The sequence below is a fragment of the Herpailurus yagouaroundi genome, unplaced genomic scaffold, assembly GCF_014898765.1.
Source record: "Herpailurus yagouaroundi ecotype Mexico unplaced genomic scaffold, PumYag 205, whole genome shotgun sequence".
Classification (NCBI taxonomy): domain Eukaryota; kingdom Metazoa; phylum Chordata; class Mammalia; order Carnivora; family Felidae; genus Herpailurus; species Herpailurus yagouaroundi.
Genome location: NW_024412436.1, coordinates 3,985,206 through 4,002,790, shown reverse-complemented (window position 1 = coordinate 4,002,790; position 17,585 = coordinate 3,985,206). Strand labels below are relative to the sequence as shown.

The window sequence follows — 17,585 nt, the reverse complement described above, 5'->3', positions numbered from 1 at the left end:
ACACTTTTTGTCCAAGGGCACAGAACTCTGTCTAGTGCCTCTGGCTCTGCCTGGGCTGGTTAAGTGCTCCCACGAGGGGGGAGCCAGCTTATTGGGGTCTGACTCTGGGCCTTGCCATTTCCTGGCTGGATGACCTTGAGGAAGTCACATTACTCCTCTATTTCCCAGATCCCGTATCCACAGTACAATGATCCCTATTATATAGGGTTAAGGAAAGCATTTAAAACAGTACTGGCAGGGGTGCCTGGGTGGCTCGGTCGGTTAAGCGTCCGACTTCGGCTCAGGTCGTGATCTCACGGTTCGTGGGTTCGAGCCCCGCGTCGGGCTCTGTGCTGACAGCTCAGAGCCTGGAGCCTGTTTCAGATTCTGTGTCTCCCTCTCTCTGTGACCCTCCCCCGTTCATGCTCTGTCTCTCTCTGTCTCAAAAATAAATAAACGTTAAAAAAATAAAAATAAAAAATAAAACAGTACTGGCATGTAGTGAATAGTATGTAATAAATATCCTTACTGCTGGCCCTCCAATATGCTCACAATGCTGTGGTCCATCCCGCTGTACGTCGATGAAGCCATGGGTTTCTAAACAACTTCAGCAAACTCCGAGAAACAAAACCGCTAGGGCCATTCCTGCCCTCCAGAGGACAACCTCACAATTAATCAGGCCATGAATGACAGAGGCAGATAGAAGACGTTTGCAGAGACAGTAGAGACGCACGAGAACCAAATGCAACATGTAATCCTTAACCGGGTCCAGACCAGAAGCATTTTCTTTTTTTAAATTTTGCTGCAAAAGACATTTATGGGTGAAACTGGTAAGATTTGAATGTCTGGACAGAGATAGCAGTACTATATGAATTTCCTGTTTTCTGATGGTTGTTCTGTGGTGACAGAAGATAAAACGCAATGGTATGGGAATTCCGTGGGAATTATATATGTACCTTACGGTCAAATATATAATGATATTAATACCCACACATGTGCACAAAGCGAGAGAGCGAGCGAGTGAGAAGAGGGGACAACTGGTAAATCGTGACACAGTAAAACATTAACATTTGGGGAATGTGGGTAAAGGGTGAGGGTGCTGAATCTAGGCTTTGGAAAAGCTGAGTTTCGTTCTAGCCACCATGTCCTCGTGCTCTTAGGCAACTATGTTACACTCTCTGAGCCCGTTTCGTCATCTAAAATTAGGGACAATAAAATCTGCCTCATTGGGACGAATGTATCCGTAAGTTTATAGGTGGGTTTACAAGGATGCAGCCCAATGAGCAAATCACTAATTTACACGGAGCGGCGCGGGCCGGGCTCTTCTAGAAGTCAGAGAAAAGCTAAGGGCCCCCCCACCCCGGGGGTGGGGGTGGGGGTGGGGAGAGCAGCTCAGCTGGAATATCAGGGGAGAACACTCAGATGAACTTGGCACTTGACATTAGAAATTCATTTCTACCAATTCCCCACAGAAGAAAGGTTTTTGGACAGAGAACATATCCTAATTTTTTTTTTTTTTACATGAGAAAAGAAAATGTAAATACGACGAGGCATTCTTGAGATTAATGATTTTCAATCTGCCTCTACATCAGAATCACCCTTTGGAGCTTTAAAAGATAAATACATGCTTGGGCCCTACCCCAGGAGAACCTGATTCATCTGGTCTTGGGGAGGTCCTGAACATTCATATTTTCAAATGGCTCCACAGATGCTTCTGATGTTCACTGGGGCTGCAGACGACTGCCCTAGACAGAGTCACTGAGAGTCGGCGCCCCAGAAATCAGGGCTGGAACGAAGCCCATCGGATGTTGTCGTAAGCGATCCGAAGGAAAGAATGCAACCTATCAGTTACCTCGGCTTTTGCTGGTATTCGCGGTACCCTGGGGGCCCCCGACAGGAGCGGCATGCCAAGGAGACGGGTAATTGGCCTCACACAATGAAATGGGGTGTGTGGGCAAAATGCAGGCAGTGAACTTGAACAGGGTCGTCTGGGTGTTCACAGGAAAGAAATCAAGGCAGGCTCCCAGAGTGAGTTCTATAAACAACCCACAGTGACTCGGGAAGGGATGGCGGGATGTGTTCTGTTGTTTCCCCAAGGACTTGGGCCTATGGGGCAGGTGCTGTCTAGGGTACCATCACCGCAGGCTGACCTCATAAAGGATACTGGAAATGAAACCCAAAGAATCACGGTGCCCTTAAGCGACGAGGACGACGACACGGGGTGTTTGTTTCCTGGGAAGTTCTTGTTCTCCATGTAGTACACATACATACACGCTATACCGCGTACTTCATGCACACTGCAGTTAGAAAAGCTCCGAGACGAAAATAACGGAATTAGAAAAGAGCGACTAAAATTACTTAGAAGATGGGACCTTGCTTTTATAAAGACATATAAGAAAAGTAACCAAAAAAACCTCTCAGATCAGATACAAGCTGCCAGGATGTCTAATCAGAATTTATTGGACAACAAGGGGAGTAGGAGTGGACTTTTTCGCTTGAATCTGGAAAGGAACGTTGAGAGCAAACGTTGAGGTCATTTAAGGTGTGAGGAAAAAGTGACTTCCTTATATCCAAAGATTTGAAAGTTTGAAATGTCCAGGGATTATATTTTGAAAACATCTTTGAAGGGCAAGCTGGAGATGTTCAAGAGATCGTCTTCACCTCTGAGAGTACATGTTATGAAAGGCAATTGCCATATTTTTCCATAGGCCATTCTTTTAAAAAAAAAATTTTTTTTTAAATGTTTATTCATTTTTGAGAGACAGAGCATGAGCAGGGGAGGGGCACAGAGAGAGGGAGACACAGAAACCGAATCAGGCTCCAGGCTCCAAGCTGTCAGCACAGAGCCTGACGCGGGGCTCGAACTCACGGACCATGAGATCACGACCTGAGCTGAAGTCGGACACTTAATTGACCGAGCCACTCAGGCGCCCCCCCATAGGCCATTCTTGACTGTTACCAGCAAAAAAGTTATCCTGGGCTCAATACATTTGTGTGAAATTTTAAGCTTCTTATGATGTACTTGAAGAGTCTGGTGCACAGTTGCCGGTAAAGTGAGTTGGGACTATGGGCCGAGCCGAGGTGGCCAGTGGTCCTGGTGGGGAGACACGAGGAGGAGGAGGAGGGGGTGGGGGGAGACGAGTCACCAGCAAATGCTACAAGACAGGGAGGCTCCCAGCCGTCCTGGGCTCCATCCACCGCCACTGTCACGCAGCGTCCCCGAGTACCACTTGCTCCCCAGGGAAAACCTCAGTCGGCTCCCTACTTCCCACCGTATGACACCAAGTCTAAGTGCTGGCTTGGCTTTCATAAAGCCCGACGATGCAGCCACTAAGACCAGCAAGCTTTTTGTTCCAGTCCTTCTTCCTTTCCTGCCACTCAAAAGCAGAGAAAGGACTTCACCACTTGAAATATCCTTCTTTTACACCCATAGCTCCGGCAGGGCGAGGGAAGCCCTCTTCCCTCTTCCTACACTCCCCACCTGGGCACATGCAGTAGAGGTCATAAACGCTCGCAGAGTCAGTGCGGCAGCGTGTGTTTTCCAGTCTCTTCTTCACACCCTCATCACCCGCTCTTTATCCAAGCTGACGACAGGCTAAAAAGAGGCTTCTCACATAATCTCCATCATTGCCTCCGCCAGTCATGCTGAGGTAACAGTAACAAAAGCTGACATTCGTGAACAGAATGGAAAGGGCCCTGTTCCTACGCCGGCAAAAGGCTCGTTTGCAGTGAACAATTCAGGGCAGTAAAGAACTGGAAAGGATCTCAGGAGGGAAAGGAGTGAGTGGCTATATTCCTATTAAAAAAGGCAAGTGAATAGGGCTTCCAGAAAGAGACAAGTATGACAGAGACATGCTTCAATGCTGTTTCTATCAAGACTTCATCTTAAGTTATTTTTAATCAAGAGTATCCCTGGCCCATAAATACTCGAGTTCTTTGAGTTTTGCAGATAACTTAAAACAGTGAATTATCTAAAGCTTTATCAGTTTAAAGATTTCACTTAGAATAGCTTGGTTTTTAGTTTACAGCCTTATTCTGAATTTGCCTTAGCCCCGTTAAAAGTCTAGATAATTTATGTTTCATATTCTCTTAAAGTACTCGGAACAGTAATGTCAAAGGCTAAACCAGAACTCAACCAATTAAAATAATGGCCTCTACTACCTGCAGACTCTTCTGGTGCGGTTTTAAAGATTAACGTAGACACATTCAAGAAGTATGGCTTCTGTCTTTGGAAACTTTACAGGCGAGAAAGATGGCGTTGTCTCAAGATAATAACCATAATGACAGAAATAACGCCGCTGAAAATAATGTGGTAGAGATTGCCAGTGCATTCTTCATGCCCGTTCTTTTAAGAGAGTTTTGATTTCGCTGGGAGAAGCCAAGTGCAAAGCCTTCATTACCCATGGGTGGAGGGGAGGCCCGTGACTGATTTCAGACCAGTGTCACGTAAGCGAAAGTTGTCGGGTAGGGCTTTTCCAGGAAAGCTCCTTAAAAGCAGGCACACTCAGCTGGTAGTATCTTTTTGCCCTTTAGCCTTCAGTTCTTTCTGCCGGGGCCGAGCACACGAGGCCACGGCAGAGCGGCCCCCTTGGACCTCAGAGGCAATCACGAGGGAAGGGCCAAGATTACCGCAGTGATCTCAGGCCTGAATTCTTGAGCTGCTGAACCAGAGCCTGTCATGGCCCTGCCTCTTCACTTCTTGTGAAAGGTAAGAAAACCTCTCCCGATAAGAGAACTTCTCCTTTGTGCTATTGTTGGCATTTCTGTTCCCAGCAGCCGAATTCTTAGCAGATACAAGGAACAGTAATGACCGCGACAATGACGGTTACCGACAGCGAGAGCGCTGTTCTAAACGCTTTGCAATCATTATCGCTTTTAAGAGTCGCGATTCTCCCTGACCTACGATAGTTATCTGCGGAGGACGGTCCTTGAACCGTTCTTGGGTTCTTGAACCTTCAGCCCGAGCTGAAGTCCAGGCCCCACAGCTAGCCAAGAAGCAGAGTTCGGGTTGGGGTCGCGCCAGCTCACTTGAACCACACGTGCTGTGCCTTCTGCCGCCCGCTAAGAAGCAAAGTCAGTCCACCAAGGGGCTCAGCTGAGGTTCTGGGCCCACGCGAGCTGTTTTCCGGTGCTCTTCTCCTTTACGCTAAACACGCACTGCCAATTAAGCATCTCCAATAAAGTCTCCTAAAACATACAAACCTAATGTTTATCAAACAAACAGAGTGAAGTCCGATCCAGTAATTGCGAAAAGAAAATCTTCCCTACGGGAGGACTCGGATCCACCTGTCCCATTCCTGCCCCATTCCTTGCACTTGGTCAGCCAAAGTATTGTAGCTGGACCTCACCCTCGGTCTGGAAGGGTCTGGCAGGAGACCTCTCTTCGCTGATTTACTCAATCCTTATCCTTTTAGATGAAATCATCACCGAGGGAGCTAATCAGCGGCAGCTTCATCAGTGTTTTCTGCGGCACAGACACCACACCCGCCCCCTGGGACCCCTGACTCCCTAACACGGGTGGAAACGATCTGCCTTCACTGGGACACACTTGGGTTGATTTTGAAAAAAACAAAACAAAAACAAAACAAATCACTCTGAAGCTGCCGATGAGTTTTCAGAGGCCTTTCCAAGGATGGAATGACCTTTCTGATCAAAACTGCACGTTCAATCAATCGCAACAGTAAACTGGAGGGAAATTTTGAAATACTGGCTAGGATAGTTAGGTCCACTGCCAAATAACTGAATAGTTTGGAAAATCAGAATCCCAGAAATGAAGCCCTGAGAAAATTCCACGTCCTCCCCTCAGTGACATTACTTTCTCCTTGTTATGTGCTCTCCATTTCTTAAAGACGAAACCCAGGAGAAAAGGCCGATGTTTGACACTTTCTGTCGTCGAGCTCCACCTTAGACGTGTAAAACCAGACGTGCGTGTGACAGATCCAACCAGAAGGAGGCGGCACCAGTTACCTACGGATTCTGGTCTCCGTCTCCCTCTAACCTCCCTCTATCCTGCCACTGGCATTTTCTTCCATCGCTCCCGATTCAGAGAACAGGACGCAGGCCCTTCACAACCCGGTCCAAGTCAACTGTTCCGAGTTCTAGCAAAACGCCTCAGTCCACTGATACCTGGTCAGACTAGCCAGCTAAATTGAGCGGTCTGAGCTTCGTAGATAAAAGATTCACCGAAGGACATAAACCACCAAAAAGAAAATCACTTCTTACACCAAAGGCAGAAAGATCAACTCTCTGTCGCTTGGGACTCTCTTTCTTTTGAAAAGTTTTAAAACATCTTATAGCACAAAAGGGAAAATGCTTTGCTATTTTGGGCCGCTTCTTTCACTCTTGTAAATGACATCTGCAATGTCAACATTCAGCGAGAGCTATTCGGAATTTGGCACTTTTAATTCATGTGAAAATGCCAATTCCACTGAGTAAAGAAGATATTAAAGTTATATTCAACATAAAGTGCAAATATTTCATCAAAGTGGGTTCAGGATAAAAATGTTAATTATATGTAAAAATTAAATACCACCTTATGAATCACTTGTCTTGGCATCATGGAAAATTTTTCAGCCTTCTCCAACAAGAGTGTCAGATCTTGGGAACAGTAATTCATAAATGGCCTGATTCCACCATGAGTCAGAGTGACTAAAATACTCTGGATACACGTTTCACTTATTTATATTGTTGGGTCAAAACCACAGTTTATTTAATTAGCTGTGTTGGTAACATTTTTTGAAAGAGCTCCATTTACCACTTTGTACCCTCTCAGTGTGCCCCCGTGTTGTTGACACAAGAGACTGCATAGACAGGATTAGTGGGGGTACTGTGGGTACCCTAAGTCTTCACAACCCACAAAAGGAAGCTCAATGAAATAGGCAGTCACCGTGATTCGATTAAAATGGAGCTTCTTCTCTTGAACAAATGGTCTGAGCACCAAGGCAAGACCTTACTGAATCTTTGACCCTGGGAATTCTAAAATAATCTCTTTCAGTGAACAAGGGCATTATATTGAAACCTGAAATTATGGGAGATTAGGAGAATGGAGCTTTTTTTTTTTTTTAATGCTTATTTATTTTTATTTATTTATTTTTTTTTAATTTTTTTTCAACATTTATTTATTTTTGGGACAGAGAGAGACACAGCATGAACGGGGGAGGGGCAGAGAGAGAGGGAGACACAGAATCGGAAACAGGCTCCAGGCTCCGAGCCATCAGCCCAGAGCCCGACGCGGGGCTCGAACTCACAGACCGCGAGATCGTGACCTGGCTGAAGTCGGTCGCTTAACCGACTGCGCCACCCAGGCGCCCCATAATGCTTATTTATTTTTAAAGAGAGGGCAAGAAAGCGAGTGGGGAAGGGGGAGAGAGAGGGGGAGAGAGAGGACCCTAAGCAGGCTCTGGGCTGTCGGCATGGAGCCAGACGTGGGGTTCAAATTCACAAACCGTGAGATCATGACCTGAGCTGAAATCAAAGAGTCAGATGTTTAATCAGCTGAGCCACCCAGGCGCCCCAAGAATGGAGCTTAATTAACAAAACCAAGCCATAAAAATCTAGAGTTTTAACATAACCTCTTTTACTTCCTTTGAAAATTGGAGTCCTTCAGATTATAGAAACTTAATCTCTGGTTTAAACTTTAGCGCTAAATATGAGCCAAAGGCTTAAGGACCCTGAAGCTAAGATTAAATAAGCACTTTTTCAAATTAGCCTTGATGGTTGTTACATTCATAAAATATTGGAAGAAGAGCTAGTAATCCATGTTGTTTTATCCTTTTAACTCATCGATGTTTCTCTTATTTGTGGTTTTTTTTTTATTTTTTTTTTTAACGTTTATTTATTTTTGAGACAGAGAGAGACAGAGCATGAACGGGGGAGGGTCAGAGAGAGGGAGACACAGAATCTGAAACAGGTTTCAGGCTCTGAGCGGTCAGCACAGAGCCCGACGCGGGGCTCGAACTAACGGACCGCAAGATCATGACCTGAGCCAAAGTCGGTCGCTTAACCAACTGAGCCACCCAGGCGCCCCTCTTATTTGTGGTTTAAAGTTAGCAGTGGAGGGGATCTTCTGAGGTCTTTAGTGACACCTGGGACTTTACCATGTTTCGACTTTCGAAATTGATACTCAAAATAATAAATAAAAAATATTGATCTCTACCCGCACAGTTACTGCCTACTATTTTGGTCTAGGTATATCGATTTAAATGTGAAGCAACGTTTCTAAGTTGGGGCAAGGTGAATCTAATCTTTGAAAATGTGAGGGCAGAAAAAATGCCCTAGAGGCCCGCATGACAGTTCCTGTATGGCTAAAATATCATCTATGTAAATGAGGAAAACTAATAGGTATTCACCCGAGTGGAATGTAAAATTAGCCATAAAATCTCTGGCTGTGAAATGCTTATCATTTCATTAGCTATTGTTCCCAAAGGAATAGTGAAAATCCCTATATGTCACTTTGAAATGAAAAAAAAAAAAAAAAAAAAAAACAAACTTTGATTTCCTTTTTACTTCTAAATCTGCTGTTTATATCTTTCTTTTAAAAACCGTATCCTCGTTTGAATGACCGTGGGAAGGCACGGGCTAAAAATGAAAATTTCTTAACCTAAGGTTTCATTTAAAATATTGTTGGCCTGGCATTGCAATGTTAGTTTCAACACCCAGTGATAGTTTACGGGATAGCCATTAAGCAATGAAACTTACTTCCATAATCTATCACTGGTTCCCTTTACTGTGCTGTTAAATACCACTAGGGTTTTAGTGCTGAGACGTTTCAGGAACTTATCATTCAGATGTGGTACACAGAGAAGTTTGGTTTATAAAGAAAACCTTTGTTTTCATTTCATTCCTAATCAGTAGATATGCTTCATTAGGCCCCGCTTGACTCACAGAATTCTCGGTGGTGCTTCGAAGATTAAATCACAGCAAAGAATTATTGGCATAAAGGTGGTTCTGCTGAAAGCGGCCGGGTTCTAGAGGACCTGCCTCGCTACCAGGAAAATGCCATCCAAATCCGTCTTGTGAATTGTGAATCCATCGTTTCTTGTGAAAAGTATATTCGTAGTTTCTACTGCGCTTCTCACAGCTGTCGGCAGCCAGATGGCACTTTTTGTTGTAACTGAGATACTGGATGAGGAACTCCTCACTCCTTCCACAGAGGTTCCACTGGCAACCGCTGATATTTTTTTTACTGTCTCCGTGGTTTTTGCCTTTTCCAAAAGGCAAGTATCCATGAAGAGATAATCCACATCATATTTTGTGGGTATCAACAATCTACAAGCTGATTCTAAAGTGTATACGGAGAATCAAAAGAAGACCCAGAATAGCCAACATAATATCGAAGGAATAAGAACAAAGTGGGAGGACTAATGCTACCTGACTTCAAGGTCTACCACGAAGCTACATCAACCAAGACAGTATAGATAAATGAAAAAATATATAAGCCGAGACATAGGCCTACATAAACACAGCCAAGTGTTCTCTGACAAGGAAGCAGAGGCAGCACAGCGGAGCAAAGACGGTCTTTGCGACAAATGGTGCTGGAACGGAACATCCACATGCAAAGAAAATAAATAAATAATAAATAATAATCCAGACACGGATCTTACACCTTCCACAAAAATTAACTCAAAATGGAGCAGAGACCTAAACGCAAAACACAAAACTATAAAAACCCTAGAAGATAATCGAGAAGAAAACCTAGATCGACCTTGGGTATGGTGATGACTTTTTTTTTTTAATGGTGATGACTTTTTAGATACAACACCAAAGATACGATCCATGAAACAAACAACTGATAAACTGGAATTCATTAAAATCAACATCTTTTGCTCTGCAATAACAGTGCCAGAAGAATGAGAAGGCAAGCCACAGACTGGGAGAAAATATTTGTAAAAGACACATGTGACAAAGGACTGTTGTCGAAAAGATACAGAGAACTTTAAAACTCAACAATAGCAATGCGATTAAAACATGGGCCAAAGACCGTAACAGACACCGCACCAAAGAACACATACAGATGTGCACGTCATACGTCATCAGGGAAATGCAAATTAAACCAACAATTAGATGCTACTCCTCCCTGTGAGAAGGGTCAAAATCTAAGAACACGGACAACAGTAAATGCTGGTGAGACTGTAGAGCATCAGGAACTCTTCATTCATGGCTGGTGGGAATGCAAAATGGTAGAGCCACTTGAGACGACAGCTGGACAGTCTCTTACAAAACTAAACACACTCTTACCACATGATCCAGCAACCACACTCCTTGGCATTCGCCCAAAGGACCTGAAAACTTACGTTCATACCAAAGCCCGTATGTAGATATTTGTAGGGGTTTTATTCATAACGGTCAAAACTTGGAAGAAACCAAGATGACCTTCAGTAGGTGAATGGGTAAGTAACCTGTGGCACATCCAGACAATGGAATATTATTTGGTACTAAAAAGAAATGATCAAGCCATGAGAAGACATAAAGGAAACTTAAATACTTACTACTAAGTGAAAGAAGCCAATCTGAAAAGGCTACATACTGTATGATTCCAAACATATATCATTCTGGAAAAGGCAAAAACCATGGAGACAGTAAAAAAAAAAAATCAGTGGTTGCCAGGGGCTGGGGAGAAGGAGGGATGAATACACAGAGAACAGAAGATATTTAAGGCACTGAAACTACCCTGTATGATATCGTAATTGTGACTACATGTCATTATATGTTTGTTTGACTCACAGAATGCACAGAACAAAGGTGAGCTCTAACGTAAACCAGGTTCCTTAATTGTAACAAATGTACCACTCTGGTAGGTGATGTTGATAATGGGGAGGCTATGTATGTGTGGGGGCAGAGGGTAACAAAAAATCAATCTACCTTCCACTCAATTTTTCTGTGAATCTAAAACTGCTCTAAAGAATGACGTCTGGGGGCGCCTGGGTGGCTCAGTCGGTTAAGCATCCGACTTCGGCTCAGGTCATGATCTCGCGGTCCGTGGGTTCAATCCCCGTGTCGGGCTCTGTGCTGACCGCTCGGAGCCTGGAGCCTGTTTCCGATTCTGTGTCTCCCTCTCTCTCTGCCCCTCCCCCGTTCATGCTCTGTCTCTCTCTGTCTCAAAAATAAATAAACGTTAAAAAAAAAAATTAAAAAAAAAAAGAATGATACCTGTTAAACAATAGCACCAACAAAAAAAGTATAATGTTCATAATGCTAGATCATTAACTCATTATTTAGTAACCATGTGATCCATTAAATTATACACAATACTATTTTGCCTGTTGTCATTTTATATGTAATAGTTTCATTTTCTTAAAATGTTAGCTCCGTGGGGCGCCTGGGTGGCGCAGTCGGTTAAGCGTCGACTTCAGCCAGGTCACGATCTCGCGGTCTGTGAGTTCGAGCCCCGCGTCGGGCTCTGGGCTGATGGCTCAGAGCCTGGAGCCTGTTTCCGATTCTGTGTCTCCCTCTCTCTCTGCCCCTCCCCCGTTCATGCTCTGTCTCTCTCTGTCCCATAAATAAATAAAAAAAACGTTGAAAAAGAAAAAAAATTAAAAAAAAAAATAAAATGTTAGCTCCGTGAGATCAGACACTGAATCTTACATAGTCTTTCCCCAGTGATATATCCGAAGCTTTTGGCAAAGAACTTTTAAGGTCCTTAAATAAAACGTGACGCAAAGAAATAATACAATGAAGGAAGTTTTCTGAATTTTAAATGTAGTTAAGTAGGTGTCCAAGAAATATTTTTTTGAATAAATACATAAGTGAATAACAACAGATGTTTCCAATCTTTTTTTTTTTAATTTTACATTTATTTATTTTTGAGAGACAGAGTGAGACAAAGTAAGAGTGGGGGAGGGACAAAGAGAGAGGGAGACACAGAATGTGAAGCAGGCTCCAGGCTCTGAGCTGTCAGCACAGAGCCCGACGCGCTCGAACCCACAGATTGTGAGATCGTGACCTGAGCTGATGTCAGATGCTTAACCGACTGAGCCACCCAGGCACCCCTCAATTTTCTTGACCCTAACCATTTTAAATTTCAGTTTCTCATACTGACTCTGAAGATAAGCGTCCTTCCTATGAAATGTGATTGGTTGGAAAACATTAAAAAGAGAATGAAATAAAGGTAGTTTAAGAGGAAAATTTATGCCACAAACTCGATGTAGGAGAAAAGCATAATTACACTACCATTTGCCTGTCCTTCCAATGACAGGTCAAATGCCCCAACTAACTAACATACTCCCCCAGGTATGTTCAGTCCATTGCAAAAGTGCTGGTCTATTCTTCTAAATTGCTTTGACTAGATTTTCCCTTCCTCAGGCAAAAGCTGAGTACAATCTAAGAACCCCCAGGTAAGAAAGGGCATGTGGAAAACAGGTGTTGCTGAGTCAGAAAAACCCTAGGGAACTCTGTAAGTGACCTACTATTTTAAGGTTTTATTCTCACTCTAAAATGGTGACAGAAGAAAAAAAAAGCCACAGACAGTATGTTATGGGGTGTCTGGGTGCCAAAGGGATATCAGCACAGAAGGAAATGAATAGGGGAGCGATGAGAGGAGAAAAACGCATTTAATGGCATAGCACTGTTGATATGATCACTCTTTTATTAGCCTTCAGAAAATAAAAATTTCCAAATGATTGGGATGTTTCCAGTTTGTTATAGGAGAGAAGACTCGGCCTGTGCCTAGACACCTTGTAAGATCAGCTAGCTGTCTATGTTTGAACTCTGCAAGGCGTATCATATCACATCCTATTACGTCAAGTCAGTTATCGTGTTAACTGAATCGCCAATACACAGAAATTTGCTTCATTATTTATTACCATCCTGATGGGAAGAAAGAGGGATCTTATAAATAAGATCATAGATCTTTACAACATGGATGGAGATCTGTATTTGCATCCTTAGTACGTGCCCGAGGAATACAAGCAGATAGTAAATTATGTGTCATAACCTGTGTCAAATATATGTACACACATGAAATCTGTACTCTTGCTACTAATATACCAACAGCAGCAAAACCAATAACAGCTCTCATTTATTGGGCGTTTGCTGTATGCCACGCCCCGGGCGATACCCTGTGGCAGACACTTAAGATTGGGTCTCTCAAGTTCCGTTTCGTCCTACATCTATTCGGTAGCTGGAAAGCTACAAACTACATTTCCCATACTCCTTTGTGGCTAAGGCTCCTGTTACGAACTAGGCCCCGCTAATTTGGATGTGTTCACGAGAAACTAGAAGAGAGGGGGCAAGACCAAGGTCGTCTTCTTACTGCTGTGAACGCTGGCAGGCAAATCAGAGAGAGAAACGTGTGAGTGCCTGGTCTCAGCCTTCCCGTGTCTTGTCCTCAGGGTCATGGCTTAGAGGCGGGCGTGTCGGCAGCCGTGGCTGACCAGGAGAAGCTGCCTGACCCCCGGACCACAACCACGGCAATCTGGCATCAAGTCGGTGGCCTTGTGGCATCTCCCACCCCTCCCTGATTTTCCCTGTCTTAAACCCCTTTCTTGAAACGCCTGGGGTGGTTTTCTATACGGAACTCTGATGATATGGTCCTTTATATATATTGTCTCATCTAATACATACTGTGAAACGTCATTATTTCTCTTCCACAAGCAGAGAAATTAAGTCTGAAAAGAAGGCAATTTTTCTCCTAAGTCACAAAATTCGTGGATGGAGAAGTTGGGGATTCCAACTCTGATCACCAGATTCCAAAGCCTGTGCTGGGAACTGCTGCATTTCCTACGGGCCTGCCTCGTACTTAACATTTTAATTAAGGCTAAGGGAAGCCCATTTGGCATGGTAAGGTTCAAATTCAACTTCGAACTTTGGTCTACCTTTGAACTCAAGTTCAAATCAAGTAAAACTTCTTGAAAGCTCAGCCAATTTCTCTTTCCACTCATCACTTCTGCGGGCTTACGGACTTTGGACTGACTTAGAAACAGAAATGCTGGTCTTGCAATATCTTCAGCTTAGTCAGAATGAAATGGGAAGTCTTGTTCTCCTGGGAAGGCGCTTCTCAGAAGTCTTCAAGCTTCCGGTTTTGGTAAAAAGATGTTTCATGCCTTAGAGCAGTACATTTCAATACATTTTCACTGGTCATTGAAAAAGGATAAAATGCACTTTTGGTCGTCAGGGAAAGGGAAAGGGAAAGGGAAGGAAAAGGAACACGTGCGAACTTGGTAATTCTAAAAACCACCGATCTGCTCACCGTGGAGATACAGAGAGTGTGGCATATCAGAAAACCCCAGCACTGCTGGCTAGGAGACCAGTGATGTGTAGACTGAGCCACGCGACCTTAGGGGAGCCGCCTTCCTCACCGGGGGAAACAAGGCACTTAGATGTGAAGCTGATTTCTTCAAAACCCGGAACCATGAAACGTTCGTGCAGAAAAGGGGTGCATGCGGACCGTCTCCACTGTCGTCACCTCCTGGCGCACACAGAGATGCCAGCTCTTGCGTGGGGCGCCGGGGCCACACAGGGAGCAGTCAAGACCGCAGGAGCTGCCTGGGGTCTCCGCAGATCAATTTCCCGGCAACTTCGCAGAAACGCTGCGCTCCGAGAATCGCCAGCTCACCAGTTGGCACCCGGGGAAACCAAAGCAGGTTTGTAACAACCCACAAACTAAAGTACGTGCGACGGATGTATTTTCAGGAGGAAAAACTCTTTCCCAATTTGTACTCTTCAGTCCACTTTTTCACACAGTAACCAGGGAGATCCCTTAAAAAGTACAGACCTGATCCCGTCAGTGCCTGATCCCCCTATCGAGGGTCTCTGGTCATTCTTAGAACAAAGATCCACATTCTGAAAATAGCCCTCTGGGCCTAGCGTGGCCCAACCTCCGTTTCTCCAGGGTCATCTCATGTCGTTCTCGCCACTGCACTTTAGGTCCCTTCTTTCCTTTCCTAAAACACACAGAGCACTTTCTGCATCAGGGATTGGAAGCCCGGGGTCTCTTTTACCTTCTTTTCCAGCTGACACTTCACAGATTTCTTCAGGTCTCAGCTCACACATTAATTGCCTAAGAAAACCTTCCCTAGGGGCGCCTGGGTGGCTCAGTCGGTTGAGCGTCCGACTTCGGCTCAGGTCACGATCTCCCAGGCTGTGAGTTCGAGCCCCGCGTCGGGCTCTGTGCTGACAGCTCAGAGCCTGGAGCCTGCTTCAGAGTCTGTGTCTCCCTCTCTCTCTGACCCTACCCCGTTCATGCTCTGTCTCTGTCTCAAAAATAAATAAACGCTTAAAAAACAACAACAACAACAACAACAAAAAACCTTCCCTAATCCCCCTCTACATCAGGTTTTCCTTGTTACAGCTCATCCTTTTATTCCCTAGAAGTGATGAGTTTGAACGTGCTCATTCCTTTTTGTGATGATCTGATTAATGTCTGTTTTCCTCATTAGACTCCAAGCTCTGAACAGGGACAGTATCTCTTTGGGTTATCGTTGTCTCCTCAGACTTTACCATAGTGGCACAGGCCATTTATGAATGACTGGTACCAAGATCTGATACTCTTGTTGGAGAAGGCTGGACAACTTTCCATGAGACAGGACAAATGATTCAAAAAGATTTGCGATCAGTTAAACATTTGTTCAAGAAATGAGTTTATGGTTTTGTTTTGGCTATATACAGCAATTTTCCCACAACTATAATCTTTGAACATAGTTCTGTACATCAAATTTCTTACGACGTGAAATATGAATCTGGTAATGCTTTAATTCCCCTAACTAATGAACAGTATGGTCGTGCACTTAGAATCTTTCAGTGCAAATATTCTCTACCCCTTTTGGATCATGGAACATTCTGAGACCTAATACAATCTTTGGATGCTGTTTCCAAGAAAATGAATACATTCACATTTTACAAACAATCTCAGGCAATCAGTCCATGGACTAACTCTACGAATAAACTTCAAGCTCCTGAATATGGCAGAAGACAATCGATTGGCTTGATCCTTAGCTCCTTCTCTAAGTTCATCTGCCGTTCTCTTTTAAGCTCTAACAGAGGAAGCCCCATGTGGTTTCCCAGCACACATACCATTTCCTCTTTGTGAAATGTCACATCTATCCTCTGATACTTAGAGCTGAGCTCACATCTTCCAGGAGGCTCACCTCACTCTGGTCCTGGGAAACGAACGGGTACCTTGTGGGGCCTCCCATGACACCCCCTGGGGATGAGCCCCCTCGGATTTACTTCATGGTGTCAAAATTATCTCTTTAGATTGCAGTCTTTCCCAGAGAATATTACATTCTTTGAGTGTGAGGACTTCTTAGACACTCCTCCCCCAACCGTGTGGGAATAGTGAATGGCACCAACAGGCCTTTAATAAATGTATGTTAATCTAAACTGCTGATGGACCAAACTTAATGGTAGGAGACCTAAGAGAATCCGTAAGTAATATTCTATAAATAAGAAGACAAACCGGAATACCCATAAATGGGATATTTGCAGTGTATCATCACCAACGAAGCCTACTAACACAGAAAACCCAAAACAAAGTTATTTCACCCTAAAAAAAAAAAATCCAGCCTAAGACATCAACGTCAGTAGGGGTATCTGTTACAGAAAATCACCATGGAACCAACAGAACAATGGATTCTTCATTAAAACAGTTGGAAGGCAATACTCAGAAAATGTACCATTACAAGGTCCTTACGAAAGGTTCGGTTCCACACTGTGCACTATTGCTGTCTAAGGTTCTACAGCTCCCACTGCATCAGCAACGGTGAGCAGCAGAGTTTAGTTCTCAGGTGGTGATTGTACAGTAACCGAAAAGTTAATGTGTGGCAAATAAAAAGAACTTTGCACTGAAAGTTATGTGCACTGATATTCCAAGTAAAGAAATTATTTTTGCTGTTTTAAACCTGCAGCTGTCGTTCATTTACCCAGCAGACTGAGCTATTTGTAATTCTACAGTTAATGCCAGTGGACCAGTGGTTATCACTGGAAGGACTGCCATTTATTACACAATAGTCTATAAGCATAATGCATCCCGGACTCGTAAATTTTATCGGGAAAGATCCAATGAGATGACTAATTTACACATTTCTGTCTTGTGAACCCTGGGACTCTTCTCTCTGATGCAGATTCATTTGTTGCCATAAGTCCAGTTATAGCAGCACTGTGTGGGGGTGGGGTGAGGGTGGGGTGGAAAAGCTTCCGTGGAAGAACAATTTTTAACCCTGCCTCCCACCCCCCCGAGAGGAACTGATATGCTGACTTCATCTCCCGTCTTTATCTGGCCCTCGCACCCAATCAAAGATATCACTGACAGAGTAGATTATGCTCTGTACGTACGACAGGGGAAGTAAAAAGACCGAAAACCACCAAACAGGGAAGAGTGTGCTTACGACAAACATGGAAGCCATCATTTTTGTCGATCTGAATTTAAAAAGACTGAATTCTGTAGGACAGGTGTCGGCACACAGAGCGCATGATGTAAGTGATGGGAGCTAAAATGCGCAACATGGTCCGACACTGGGAGTAAAGGGGAGGTGGAGAGATCTAGTATTTAATATCATTGGGAGAAAAAGCCCAAGACTGCGCACTTGCCTCCAATAACAAAAGAATCTGTGGTTTTTCAAAGAATCAGCCATGATTTTCCAAGGCAAACTTCCTGGCCTATATCTACACTA

The 17,585-nt window shown here is 44.0% G+C and overlaps 1 protein-coding gene and 1 long non-coding RNA gene across 3 annotated transcripts in view; one reads left to right on the top strand and one right to left on the bottom strand.

Annotated features, from left to right (window-relative positions):
* NME7 (NME/NM23 family member 7) overlaps window positions 1-17,585 on the bottom strand; it is a 262,404-nt gene that overhangs the window by 6,720 nt on the left and 238,099 nt on the right. The window lies entirely within an intron of this gene.
* On the top strand, window positions 1,699-6,524 carry LOC121015056 (uncharacterized). The gene is made up of 3 exons (XR_005783583.1): window positions 1,699-1,898; window positions 4,513-4,687; window positions 5,829-6,524. It is a non-coding gene; the product is annotated as an uncharacterized LOC121015056 (long non-coding RNA).